Here is a 15,686-nt window from a genome sequence, read left to right as displayed (position 1 = left end):
TATATATATATATATATATATATATATATATATATATATATATATTACATCCACATTGTCCTTTAATGCACATGTAGATCAAACTTCTATAAAGGCAAGTAAGTATATGCCATACTTGTTAAGGAGATTATCTGCTAAGGATGAGTATGTATTCACTTTGGTATTTAAATCTTGCATAAGACCACTGCTGGAGTACAATAACACTTTTTGCATTTATAGTCAGGAGCAATTAAAAAAAAACTTGAAGGAGTCCAAAGAGATTTGCAAAAAGAATACAGAAATATAGATTTATGAATTATGGCCTTCAGTATAAGTTGTGGTATATACACTGAAAGTTGTTATTATCATATAAGATCTCTTGTGAACTTATATTACAAATTCTATATAGCATTGAGGTTAATAGCTGTAAGAATATGATGTTTGTACTAAAAAAGAGAAATCTCAAAATCAGATAGTAGTTTATTGCGGTTAAAATTACAAGACTTTGGAGCAATCTCTCTATAAGCTTATGCAACTGAAATAGATTAGGTAGTTTTAAAAGGAACCTAGATATTTGGGCAGGTGATAAAGTTTACATGCCATATATTGTGAAAGCAGTGTTCTTTGATAGCTGAATGGCCTAAACACTATATCTGAACATATGAACATATAAGTGCATTAAGGCATGCTGTTAGAGAATTATCCCTTGTGGCTTGTGTTCCCCCTGACCCATGTCTTTGTTAAGTGTATTTAAGGCATGCTGCAAATGTTACCTCTGTTGGCTATTATTTGCCCCCCAACAAAGTTGCAGGAGTCGCTCATTTAGTCTAGTAGAATGTGCAGGTGTGACAGCCCCCACACCCCAAAATTCACACACACACACACACACACACAGACACACACACACACACACACACACACACACACACACACACACACACACACACACACACACACACACCCCTCTCCACTCATGGACACAATTACCCACTCTCCCATAGATAGATAGATATATGTATGTGTGTGTGTGTGTGTGTGTGTGTGTGTGTGTGTGTGTGTGTGTGTGTGTGTGTAATTATATTTATTTATTTGACATTTGTTTACCAGGGTGGTCTGAATGGATCTACAGAACCCATTTTCAGCAGAAACCCGGGGTGAAAAGCTCCACATACAGTACAATACAAAGACAGTATAATCCAATGCACTACAAATTACATTGGAAATACTTTACAAGAATAAGTTGAAAGAACAAACTATGTTACAAGATATTGCAATATATTACTACACATTTAGACAATTCTATAGTTAAAACGTTACAGACAATAAGTCACTCTCACCATATATGGTGTAGATAGTGTCCAAAAACTAGTACATAGGTAGTGCAATGTGTAACATTGACTGTTATAGTACATGAAAAATAGAATGTTAGTTTCAGTTAGGAAAATAGGAGCCAGAAAGTTAGTGATGATGACAGATAGTAAGAAAGCGTTAAGAAGAATAGAAGCAATAAACCCTGAACAGTAGCTTAAGGATATGGTATAGAAACAGAGAAGGAGTTAGAAGAGCCTTAAGATCTTGCAGACTGTGAGGGATTGAAATGTGACAGAAGAGGATGATGAGGCTAGTGTGGAAGAAGAGGAAGACCTGAGCATTAGGGAGGCTTTATGCACGAGCAGAGCCATGTATTTTTGAGATGATTTTTTTAAAGAGGCTTTGAAATGGGTTAGGCCAGGCACAGACCTGGTAGCTAGAGGTAGTGAATTCCAAAGTATAGAGACAGAGTACAAATACAGAGAGTGACCTGGTTTTCTTGTGGGTTTTGAGATAGCTAAGAGATTTTTGTCTTCTGAACGTAGGTGATCAATTTGGTGTGTAAGGTGTAACTAGATTATCTAGTGCAGGGCAAGAAGCAGTAGGCTTGAAAATAAGGTTGTGCAAGGTGGAATAAAGGCAAGTTGGTTGGGGAGTTCAAGCCAGTTTAATTCTATGAGTGGTTTACAGTGGTGTGTGTGACATTTAGAGTTTGTGGCAAACTTTGTTGTAGCACTGTTCCATCTTGGTTAGGGTAGAAGTTTGTAAGTTAGTTAAGATAGGGGCACCATAAAGAAGGGAGGGAAATAAAAATGTTTTTGCAAGGGTCGTTTTGGCTGCTGCAGTAAAGAAATGCTTGTTTCTATATAAGAGTCCCAGTTTTTGATGAGTTGTCTTTATATTCTGCTGTATATGGGGGTCATATGAAAGTTTATTGTCAATGATAACACCTAGAAGTTTGATTTCCTGCACTATTTCTATGACAGTGTTTTCATATACAAGGATGTTGAAATGATCTGTGACAGGGGAGGTGTTTTTGAGATGAACGAGTACTAGTTTTGTCTTCTTTGGATTATGAAAGAGTTGGGCATTTCTTAGCCAGGATTCAACTGCAGTAAAGGACTGTTGGGTTTTATAAAGTAGTTCTGGTAGTGACTGAGCAGTGCAAATTATGGTGGAATCATCAGCGTATTGAATAAGGGTCTCAGTGTGAGAGGCAGTGTGAAGGTCGTTTGTGAAAATGTTGAAGAGTAGGGTTTCTAGGATGGATTGATGGACTCCAGTAGGGTTGCGGAGAAAGGGTGAGAGTTCATTGGACTATTTCACTGCTTGTTTACAATCCTTGACATAGCACTGAAACCATTTTACTGTGTTATGTGAGAAGCCTCAGTTAGACAGTGTGTTCAGAAGTAAGGGGTGCGACACTGTGTCGAACGCCTTGGATAAATCAAGGAAAACTGAGGCTGTATAGTATCCTGTATCTCTGGCTTTGTTCACAGTGTCTGTAAAAGATAATAGGGCTGTAGCTGTGCTGTGGCTAGGATGTAAGCCACATTGGGTTTTGGTTAAAAGATTGTTTTGCAATAGATATTGCATTACCTGCTGATGGACACCTCTCTTGACAATTTTGGATATGGGTGACAAGATGGATATAGGATGGAAATTGGATGGATCAAAAAAGTTACCTCCTTTGTGGATGGGGTGATGTGAGATTGTTTCCATATGGTGGGTACTTCTGATTCAGATAAATACCTATCTATAAGGATACTGATGGGTAGTAAAACTGAGTTAGCAGCCAGTTTAAGGTAGTATGGTGGGAGATTGTCAGCTGAGGTAGAACAGGGTTTTAGTTTTTGTAGCAATTTCTTAATGGTGTCAGTGGGTATGGGCTGAAATGAGAATAGGGTTTGTATGACATTTTGTTGAGTAGGCGGTTAATAATGACAAGGTTAGAAGTAGTTGATGGTCTGGGGTTGGTGTCTGAACAGGTTGAAGGTTGGGGGAGTCCAGCTCCAGCATTACTGGTGTTAGTTAGTAAGTTCGAAATTGATTTTATGAAGTGCTTGTTAAAGTTTTCAGCTATTTGTGATGAAGGGATATCAGGTGATAGGGTGTGCTCTTCATTTCTTCCAGAGTTAAGTAGTGAAGATATTGAGTGCAAAAATTTACTGGGGTTGATTTTGTGCTGGAGTTGAAGCTGAGAATAATATGACTTCTTATCTCTGTTGATTAGTTTTGTCACTTTGTTACATAGTGTTTTGAAATTAACATGATTTTGTTCATTTTTGTTTTGTTTCCAGGTTGACCAGGCTAGGTCCCTTGGGTCTCTATGGAGTGTAAACACCTGATGAAGCAAGGGTGCTGAGTTCTTTTTGATTCTTTTCATCTGCTAGTGTATTATGAATGTGAAGGAAGGTGTTATTAAAGTATAGTACAGCGTCATTAAGGGGTAGTTGTTTAAGGGGTGTCCTGTCTATTTCCTGTAGGAGACTGTTGAATTTATGCTGACAAAAATTAGTTAAGCTTCTAAATGACTTTATAGCATGTACTCTTAGTTGTTGGGAGTTTTCTGTAAGGGAATAAACTGGTAGATAATCACTCGGGGAGCTAGACAGGGTACCCGAAAAGGGGTAATTGGCAGGGTAGGATACTAGGATCCAGTCTAGGGTGGATTAGCAGGTAAGATCTTTGCTGCATCTTGTTGGAGTATTGATAAGCTGAGAAAAAAACATAAAGATTTATACTATTTATGGGGGAATTGGAAGCTATGGTTTGCCAATCTATATTTGCGTCTCCTAAGATTATTGTTTCAAGGTTTATTGCTTGGGATGTCCAGGGTAAAATATTTTTCAACACTTTTATATTGTTACCTAGTGGGATATATACTACTATTATGCAAATTCTTTTTGATGTGTTGAGGTTTAAAAAAGAGATTAGTACCTCAGCACTGGAAAAGATGGGTATATTACTGGTGTAGGGTGTGATGTTGAGTGTAGAGGGATATAGAAGTGCTATCGACCCCCCCCTTTTAGATCCATTTCTTCTGGTTATTGCAAAGTTTGGAGGTATTATTTCTGAGTCTTTTACATTGGGGTGTAGCTATGTTTTATAAGGGCTAGTATGTCAGGTTTATTTTGATCAATCAAGGCATGCAGTGGGGCTATTTTATTACATATACTTCTAAGGTACAGACTAAGTATTTTTAAATCTTTGGGGTTACTCTTGTGGTTAGGATTAAAGGTTGGGCCAGGATTAGGATGCACATCTCCACATTTGAGTAGCTAGGTGATGAGGAATGAGTACCATGGGAAGTGTTTTTTTATTACGAATCCTAGGTGATGGTACTGGTGTCAAGTGTGGTTTCATAGGAAGTGAGGAGGCCAGTTTGTGGCTTGAATAATATGGGCAGGTATAGGGGAAAAGCTGGAGGAGATCCCTGAGAAGCTGTGTTGTTTATTGGGGAGATGGTTTGAGGAGGTTGTTGATGTGTATTGGTGTGTGAGGGTATGCAAAGATATAGCTGTAGCGAGGTTAAGAATTAAGAGTAAAGAGGCTACACAGGATTGGAGGAGCATGTCAACTGTGATAGTGGGTTTAAAAACACACACACACACACACACACACACACACACACACACACACACACACACACACACACACACACACACACACACACACACACACACACACATGTACATAACCCAACATTACATGTCTGCTGAACTCTCCAGCACTTACCTCTACTGTGGTAGCTGAAATGAGCTTTTGGCCATGTTCTTTATATGAGAATCCCTGAGTGGCCTTTTTAATTTATGCAGCTGAATGATTCTCTGAGTTATTAGGGTGAATAAATGCCTTACCACAGACATTTCCAGGGAGAACACAAAGCATGCCTCTCTATGGAATGCCTCATTAGCATTTAGCACAGACTGCAAGGATAGCCGAATGCAGTGCCGCACATCTTCATACTGCAGCACAGAGGAAGAGCTGCCTCTCAGTCAGGAATGGTTACTCAAGGGTGTACACCTTGTGTACAACTCACAGTAGCTTTTCTGAAATGGGGCTTTTGAAAATGCAGTGTACGTGTAAAAATTGAATTTATTCAGTCATCAAAATGGCCAAATGTGCCATGTGCAGCAACACTTAAGACAAAATACTGTGAAGAACAAGTATTTGTCCATGCACTTCAGGAATCAGGAAAAAAGAAGTGCTCTTCAGGGCAGTGTTACAGAATGTGCATTATTTTGGTAAAATGAGACTCACAGTTTAATTGGCATATTTGAGAGCAATCGTCAAGTAAGGAGTACTATGATCCCTTTCCAAGCAAGGTAGAAGTCTCTATGGAGTGTACCACAACTGATGGGCAAGGCATTCATATATGTTACTTATGATTTACTGTTATAATGGAAAATGCAAGGGAAATCATTATTATTTATTTTCAATACAGCCTGCATATTTTTAGATTATAGCCTATTGTGTATTGGGGAAAATAAATAAACTCAGTATTACATTTTTTTTCTCTAAGTGTTTGTAAATATCAACTTCCAAGACTCTTTCACAGTCTGCCTCCAACATATAGCAGAAACCAATAAAATATATTAAGAGAGCTCTTTGGGCATCCCTATACCCACAAAATGTACCTCCCCACACACATAAAAACTTCAAATAATGAGTATCCTGCCTATTACATTACTCTTTTACAACTGATTTGCAATACAATAAACCCCTTCATTGATATCATTCTGCATTTGAGGGATTTCACATAAAAAACACCAATAGCTAATGTTTTACATGAACATAGTTTGCAGGCTTGTTTGGCCTTCCCTGAAGCAAGCAAGGGTCTCATTATTTGGAAAACACTGCTCCAGACTTCTTGTATTCAGATGATGCATCGATATCCATAATAATGTCTTTAAGAAAGCATTATGTAATATCAAATACAATCAAACTGAAAGGATAATGCACTCAAAGGAAGATCGTTGGAGCCATAAAGTGCATTACTTTAAAGCATTCTGGGGAATAAAACTGATCTCTGCCTTCACTAGTACACAATCATTATCTTTATAATTGTACTGATTCCTCTTGGAAGCTTTACCTTTCCCACCACTAAAGCTGAAGAATACATTTTGTATCATTAGGATTATTGGAATATAAGAACACAGGAACAATATTAGGCAAATGATCTCAAATACCTAAGATGCCTAGCCATATATATCTTTTTGTAGACATACTCATGCGTCCCTTTACAAGCACTTAATAATACTGAATTTCCAAACTGAGCAGGGTTCATAACTTACTACTAAGCTTACTGCACTTGTGGACCATTTTAAGCCTAGCCAGTTACCCCATGTGAGAATCAAACCCTGCACCTTATGTGTGTAAGGCAAACACCTCAACCATTATACCAACCTCCCACCCCTTATACATAACTTGGTTTAAACTTGTATCCATCCATCAAATCATTAAGACTAGACTTAAAGGTAGGCAGAGTAGTACTTTGTTTAAACCTGTAGTATTCACTTACTCCATAGGGTGGGGATATGTTGAATCAGAAACCTATCCCTCCAGAGACTCTTGTTTATTTGTTGGTGTGGAATTAGATTATCAGTTCTGGTGTTTGTAGATCCACTGGTTTTGCAGAGAAGTAGGACGTGAATTAGGACTGCACTTTTCATGTCTCAAAAATCAAGACACACATAGCCGGTAGGCTACTGAGTAGAATGAGAGTTGTGCAAAGCTATCAGAATAATTGAAAGATTTAAGGGCTTTCATTTTCTTTGTTAGGAATCTTTATGGCTTTTCTATTTGATTGATAAGGTTGGATTTGTATATGCCAACTAGGACATTGTATTCACTGAACGGTATAATAATGAATGAATATAGTATTTCATTGGGAATTAACTGAGTCATTCTAGACTGCTGATAAAATCACATCTGCTTTCTCCTTATAACTACACTGATATACATAACTTGTCATAATCAATACAACTCTTCCAACTATAATATAACTATTTTCTATCACTTTGAAGACTTAAAATGTAATGGTCTGTACATTGTCAACTGTTCTTGGTACCATGGTTATAATCATGCAGACAATTAGTATCATATCTGTTTGAAAGCTCAAATTAAATATAAGAAGTCACTGCAGGAAGGATTTCTGAAATTCATTTATAACTTTATTTTTATACTAAAAGTCCATTATTAACTGTTAACATCCTATAGCACTAGTAATGTTATTATTAGTGCAGTCCCTCTTAGTAGATGCTGACATATGAGATTCTCTGAACATTCCCTCAGAAAACTTTGTACATATATTAGCTATTTTCCCACAGTTAAAATGCAAGTTAGCTTCTACTTTTCTCACAATGATTTTAACCATCTAATATACTGGTGAAACTGAAGGTTCTTTACAGTTGTACTCATCTTTAGTAATTAAGACATTTTTCCTTGCATTCCTTCTCTCTTTCTTTGATGTGTTTTAACCACATTGCATACTTCACTTTTTGTTCTATAGGACATCTCAAAATGTATTAAATCTGTTGATATTATTATGTTACTTATAGTAAGTCTCTTGAGCTTTCTTGTTTAATGATCCATTTTATTTTATTTTATTTTATTTTCAGTTTGTCTTCCTTCAATGAGTTTAAATTTCCTTTGAATTATGTATACAGCCTCATTTTGAAAAAAAATTCCCCTGAACAGGATAGTTTTTTTATTATGCATTTTCACTGATTCATCTCCTGATATTGTTTCCCGACCTGTGTGATGGAAAATCAGATGCCATCCCAACAAGCAAAGGAATATAGGCAGGCAACTGGTCCGCAGTGAGAGGGCATTCAGTTATACATGTGCACAAATGCACACACATACACTCACATGCACATAGGCAACATTGAGCATTGGCAGTTCAGTTAACAGCATATCTTTGTTGGGAATTTGGGTGTAAAACCAAGACTGATGCAAAAACCTATACAGATACAGGGAGAACATGCAAACTTCACACAGAAGGCACTCAGCGAGGAGTATAATGTACATGTTATTTTTCTTACTAATGTCATACGAGTCTCTCTAATCAGTTTTGTTACCAAACACAAAATTATTATCATATAATGTCATTGCTGATTTTATTTTAGCAATAAATTTGTTACTATGACTTTCAAAAGATCTTTTTAGTAGATGTCTTCAAGAACTGTATACCTTATAAGTACAATGAATACACTGAAACAGATCACTATTATAGAAACAAAAAATGTACTATAAATAACAAGAGAACTGGCAAAATTGTATTATTTTACATTGTTGTGCTTTCATCCCAGTCATCACCACCATCACCATCATCATCATCATCAACCCCCCTTTTCACAAGTGGTGATTGGGGTGTGACGTCAATTAACAACTCTTTCAATTCAGTTTTAATCTTCTACCTTTTTCAGTCGTCATGCTTGACTCTCACAGGTTTTTTTCATGCAATCCAGCCATCTCTTTGCTGTATATCTTTGTTTCCTCTTGCCTTGCTCATGTCTCTCCCAAATCTTCACAAACTCGTCATTTCATTTCCTGAACTTGTATATAAACCACTGTAATATGTTCTGTTTGACCTTCTCTGCAACTTCTGCTCTGATGTATAATTTCTTTATCTGTTCCACAGTGTGCTTCTTACCACCCATCTCGGACTCTCCTTCTCAATCGCCTTTAGCTTTCTCAGCTGCTTTGCCTTGACTGTGCAGGTTTCTGTACCAAAAAGAAAGTATTGGACACACCTGTGTTTCTCACACCTTGTGTTTCAGCTTCTTTGTCATTCTTCTGTGACACATTACCCATTGAAACTCTTTTCCAGTTGCCAGCAGTCCCTCTAGTTCTTGCTTTGACCTCCTCATTCAGGCATGCCATATCTTCAGCTACCTCCTCAAGATACTTGAAGCTGCTAATCTGTTCCATTTCCCCACTATCTCACTTTTATCTCACTATATCACAACAGGATACTTCTTCAGAACAAATTAACATTACCTTCTTGGAACTTAAATAAACAGCATCAAGATGTGTGACTAACAGATTAATCAATCATACCAAAATGGCAAAAATCAATAACAAGCAGAATTGACATTAAAATGTACAAAAAACAAATTGAAAATAGTCTACAAATGACATATAAAACTAACTTTACAATTCAACATATAAATTAATAACAGATAGACTTTAATTTTAACACACATTTTATACTTGTATTTTCATTACTATCCAGCTGGTGACAACCATTCTTATTCAGGTACCAAATTAACTCTTTCTTTTCCAATAATGACTCCAAGTCACCAACTTTAAGATTTTGATCAGTACAGTCCACCACAATAAATGGACCCCGGGATTCATGAAGCTTGCGCCAGGTGCAGTAGTAGCGTAGGTGGTCTAATGCCAAATATGGCCGCCGAGCGATTCAGGTACAATCCGATTCCACATGCACTACCAGCGTACGCCAGAGCTGCTCAGCTCTCGGCGCATGTATGCTAATCACCCCATGCACAGTAGTGCAGCATGCAAATGAAGGTACATAGCAAGTCATGAAGTGGTGCAGGCGTAGTGTAAGCATACAGAAATCTAAACCAAAAAAAAACGGTTTACATTTTTTCAAACAGAACATCGGAGCCATGAAAGCAGACCAAACTTACATATTACAATGCCGCAGCAGTGTAATTGGTGTACAGCTGAGTAATTAACACCTATTGACTCACAGTGGGCTATTGACGGTAGCTAACAAGGCTGCTAGCAGCAACCTGCAGAACAGGAAAGGGGAGGTGCCGGATTGCAAAGAAAAGAGAACTGTCACAGCAGAGCAAAGCAAATCTGCATTAGATTGGCTATAGAACACATTTTGCAACACAATCTTGGGTTGGGAACGTACAAAACAAGAAAGCAAGCTGCTGGATGCATGCCTGACAATGGGAGGGGAATTGGTTTGAAAAGTAAAGGCAAGGGCAAGAGGTGACTCATGGCAGCCAAGTGTAATTCAACACCAAAGGCACCACAATAGCTGTACCTATGGTAAAACACATAAGTAAGATACTCTGCAGCTTGGATTGTACATACACACCCTATGACATCATCAGCTTCCAAAGCACAATAGTATAAAGTATGAAGGCACCTCACACACACTCGTGTATTCCCAAATACTGTACCATCGGTGTAAACAGATGGGGAACTTTTACAATGTACATGTTGGGAGCTGCCATAGCTTTGATTCATCAGCATGTGTTGGAGACTGAAGGTGGTGTGGAGGATGATGCTGACAACCACCTCAGGCACCGGAGGAGGAGAAGAGTGTTCAGACCAAGGGTAACCTACCAGGGGCTAGATGATCTGGAGATAATAGAGCATTACAGGGTGGACAGGGACATCATACAGCAAATCATTGAGCTGTGCCGGCCACGCTTCAGAGCCAGAAACAACAGTGGGGAACCCATCCCAGTGGACACGAAGGTATGTGTAAGCTTGAGAATACTAGCCACAGGTACCTTTCAAAGGCCAACTGGAGATATCATGGGGATCTCACAGGCATCAGCATACAGGGTACTCCACCAGTTCCTGGATGCCATGTTACCACATGCCAATGAGCATATATACTTCCCCCGAACTCAGGAGGAGTTGGCCAGCAATATGCGCCTCTTCCACTGTGTGGCAGATTACCCAGAGGTACTGGGTGCAATAGCCTGCACGCACATACACATTAAGTCACCATCCAGTGAGCATGGTAGGCGCTACATAAACTGCAAGGGATACCATTCCATCAACTGCCAGGTCGTGTGCAATGCCCAGGGCATTATCATGAATGTGTGTGTTGGCAGCCTTGGAAGCTACCACAACTCCCACATCTGGTATGTCTCACAGCTGTACCAAGTATTTGTCAGGGGGGACATCCAATATGGCCACCTTGTGGGGGATGCTGGGTATGTACTGGAGCCTTGGATGATGACTCTCATTAGAAATGCACACACACCCATGCAAGAATGCCATAATGATGCACACGCACAAACCAGAATCATCATAGGGCATGTGTTTGGGATGCTGAAATCATGGTTCCATTGCTTGGACATATCTGGTGGAGCCTTGTAGCACTCTCCAGGCATGTGTGCCCACATCTTCATAGTATATGCCATGCTACTTAATATGATCCTGCAGAAAGTGCTGCAGCAGGGACATAGTGGTGAAGGCCCTCACAGCCCACCGCAATTGCCAAAGGCACCACAGACACAGAGGGATTCAGACCACGAACACCCTGTGCCAGTCCCAGTAGGCAGACGGAGGCATGCCCAGTATGCCCATGCCTTGGTAAAGAGGGAATGTATAGCACATACACTGTCAGTGTACGCCCCTATGGACTGACACACTTCTCCACCTGCACACACAGTAAAAGGGATGGCACACACACACGACCACCTGTAAATTGTCATGTATAGGTGGTCTACTGTGTGCATCCTACATAGGCAGCCCTCAACTATTGCACACACAACTGCTATTGGCACAAGGTAAGTCAATACCTGAACAGTAAATTAAGCTAACAGCATGTGTTGATGTTGTATGTATAGGTTCCTAGGTACATCAGTAGGTACATGCCTAACTGTCAGAGGCCATTCATAAGCCTAGCCAAAATGTGTCTGCTGTCACCACCCCATTGATTAACTAACTGTCCCTCTGTGGAGCAGAGCTAATTGTGTGATGCTTGGGGTGTAACCACTGTTCCCCACCCACTCTGCAAGGATTCCCTGGTGTTTTAATGAGGGGTTCCATATAATGTAATCAGGGATGTAGTTCCAAAGCATGGGGAGTACCCATGACAGGTATCTGTCACCCCAGCATTCTCCAGTTATGGTTGTGGCAAAGTGTAGCACATTACAGTGTGTGGCTCACTGTCACATGGATTCCCATAGCTTTAGCATATCCATTAAGCATCACTTGGACATACCATTAATAGGTATCATCCATATGTACACCAACTGAGTTACACATTTGTTTGCAGTATGGAGGAACAGCTGTAGTACACTGTACATACTAAACACCATAACACTTGTATATATCCCAGATGCCTCAGTGGTAAAGCCACTGAGTGTCTCGTGCATGGTCCCGGTTCCACGACCTGCAAGGGCTGTTACATAATTCTGATGTCCCGAATAATGGATGTTGGATGCAGGTCATTAGAGCATGTTTAAGCACATTAGCGGGTTTTTGTGCCGGTAAGTGCCGGTAAGCGTCGTTTAAACATAACTACACGGATATGCGCAACACAGGTCTAACCTTTGCTGAATATCGCGCAGATCACAGGCAAAGCTGCCCAGAACCGCTGAAATGTGCGTTATTTACCCTTGTACTAATACTGCCTGCTCTGAGAGGTAAAACGACCACTGCCAGAAGTAGAACACGCAATCATGTACACAATCTTCACAATAACCTACCACTAAACTACCTGAGATGTACCAATGGCAGGTCTGTATTGTGACAGGTTAAACCACAAAAGGGCGGAGTTCGTGAAATAGTATACACTGCCATGTACCCAACGAAAGGTGTATTCTCTCTCTCTCTATATATATATATATATATATTTATATATATATATATATATATATATATATATATATATATATATAAAATATAGAGAGAAAGGGTGATAGAGAGATATATGTCTATATATATGGATATACACATATATGCAAATATATAGATAGGTTAACAACATCTACACAACCATGGAGGTACATATAAATAGGACACTACCAAATACCGAATGCTTTACATACTGACGTGTGTAATCACAAGGCTTAAAGACCGAAAGACCACAGTACCGGAACATCAGAACCGCGAGTACTATTATCACGATGTTAAAGGACATTTAGTTAGTGCTTCTGGTGTTGCAGTTCAGGTAGGTACTGTGTGTAAGTGTGTTTCTGATTGCTGTAATGTGTGTAAGTGTGTGTTCTGAGTGTGTTGTGTGTTTCCGGGGGGACTGTAATGTGTGTGTGTGGGTTTGCTTCATGTGTCGGTTTGTGCTATCTCAGAAGTAGATTATTAAAGTAGGTGTGGTGTGGGGGGCGCAACCACCCACATAGGGGGTGTATGGGGGCATGGTCACATGGCCATACGTAGTGTAGGATGGTTTGTTTGGATGTGATGGGTAGCAGTGTGTCTGTGTGTGAGTATGTGTGTTCTGTGTTTGTGTTTGTTCAAGGAGTTTGACTGTTGCGAGTTTGAGTGTTCAGTATTGTGGGGTTTGGGAGTCTGGGGATGGTAATGTGTTTGTTGGAAGTGTGTGCGTTCCTGAATCCATGGGTATGCCATATACAGTGGTTGAAGTCTTCCAATATGTGCATAAAATGGACCATAGCAATCACACATTCCACCACGACCGAACGTTATAAACAAAGGATATGGAAAGTATATATGTCTAAACACTATTACAAATATGTGCTATGGACATGAGCCAAAGATAGGGTTACCACCTGTCCCACCTTGAGAGGGGCAGTCCCTCTATGTGCGGTAGTGTCCTGACCAAAATGAGTACAAATACTAATGTCCTACAATCTCGAGACATTTGGCATGTTCCATATTTAATGTAATTGTTGCATAAAATAGTCATCTGTATCTAAAATATCTACATGTAACAAGAAACAGGATAAGCAAGTAAACCGCTACAAGAATATAAGCTTTTATATAGGCATATATGTAAAGTTCTATACTTTGTACTGACAGTGGGTATGTGTCAGCCTCTAAAATCCGATGTGTGTGTCCTACAAATGTCCCACTATGGCCATTTAAAAAGGTGGCAACCCAAGCCAAAGAGGTTCAGTCACCAACACAACTCCAATGAGTGCAAATATCTGTGATAGAAATACACGAGACAGCTTTCATGTAGCAACATTTCATTACATACCGATATATTTCCGAAGGGATTAAAGGACCACCATCACCTGAATGCTATACAGGAACCAATTAACAATGGCTTAATGAATAAGCCTGCAATTACCATAGTATTAGTCTACTAAAGGATAGGTCTTCAAATAGGGAAGGAGCCCTCACACACATATCAAATATGTATAAATGCAGTTCCCATACACCTGCATCTGCTATGTACACCCACCTACATCTCCCCCACACCTGAAAAAATTGCAATACAGACTGTAATAACATCACAAACATCCACTCACTCTATGACATCTGCAGAAGCTTTAACATACCTTGTCAGAGACACGCTATAATGGCCCTATGTGAAATAGTTGCTGTTGTACAATGGAACAGATGCCGATGTTACAGGGTTTGGTTGCAATAATCCTGTATCAGATGTCTGATATAACAGCTAGACTCACATGTAGAACTACATCCTCTAGCCATTACACACAAACCACGGGGGCCATGAAGTTAATATATCTCTGTGTGTCTCCGTATAGCTGTTGCAATTCATCACAAACAACACATCCAGGCTGTCTTCCTCGAAGGTAGGGCAAAGGGACAACGCCCAAGTGGAGTATTCAATTATACCCCACTGTTGCTATGTCATTGGCTAATGGAGTAGCTGCACAGCTGATGTGCATGTAATCATCTACTCCGGAACACCAATTGGTGGCAGGATACCACATGTTACTGATATCTAAGTATAAAAGGATGGCTTGTCATACATTCAAACCGTATGTACATACCAGAAAAATGTTACAACAGAAAACGAATAGGACTTATATTACCGTCAACTCGGGATACTAATAAGGTATGTAGAGCACTCAGTATGTCAGTGTATGTAGTACCTGTTCTGTAATAATTAAAGTGTATGCAATGCATATAGTGGGAAAAGGTATTATGTAGTGATGTATTGTTGAGCATAGTAACGCTCATAGAAATTGTGTGTACTGCTGTGGGCCACAAGGTAAACACCTCATACACCACAAACAATGCTATATAAGGACTTTGAATACAACAATTCCACTCCAGCTGCTGTCAGTGGCAGGGTAGGCCCAACAAGTACGTGCCATAACCAGGGGATAGTATATGTTTATATACTGTAACAGTAGGCATATGTATGGGCGTATAACTGAGAATAACATGTCTAAGGTGGTTCTGCTGTGCAATTATGATTTGCATTGTGGGATATTGTGGCAAAAATGTGAAATGTACAATATTGTAGGTAGATATGTCTAACATTTTACATAGCATTACTGTTATGTTATGCAAACATCAGGTATGTCTATTGGTATGTACAATACACAATAACAGGATATATATGACTTGTAGTCACCAGACAGTGTGTCAGCATCATAGCTAATTGAAATGGAAGATCTAGTCAATTATCCATGTACAAAGGACATGTAATAGCTTCATAAGTTCATAGTTAGGTACTATGCTGTCTGGCCAAGGCCATTCATAAG

This window comes from Protopterus annectens, chromosome 7.part0, assembly GCF_019279795.1.
Source record: "Protopterus annectens isolate FY-2018-M chromosome 7.part0, PAN1.0, whole genome shotgun sequence".
NCBI classification, from domain to species: Eukaryota; Metazoa; Chordata; order Ceratodontiformes; family Protopteridae; genus Protopterus; species Protopterus annectens.
This window is presented reverse-complemented; position numbering follows the sequence as displayed.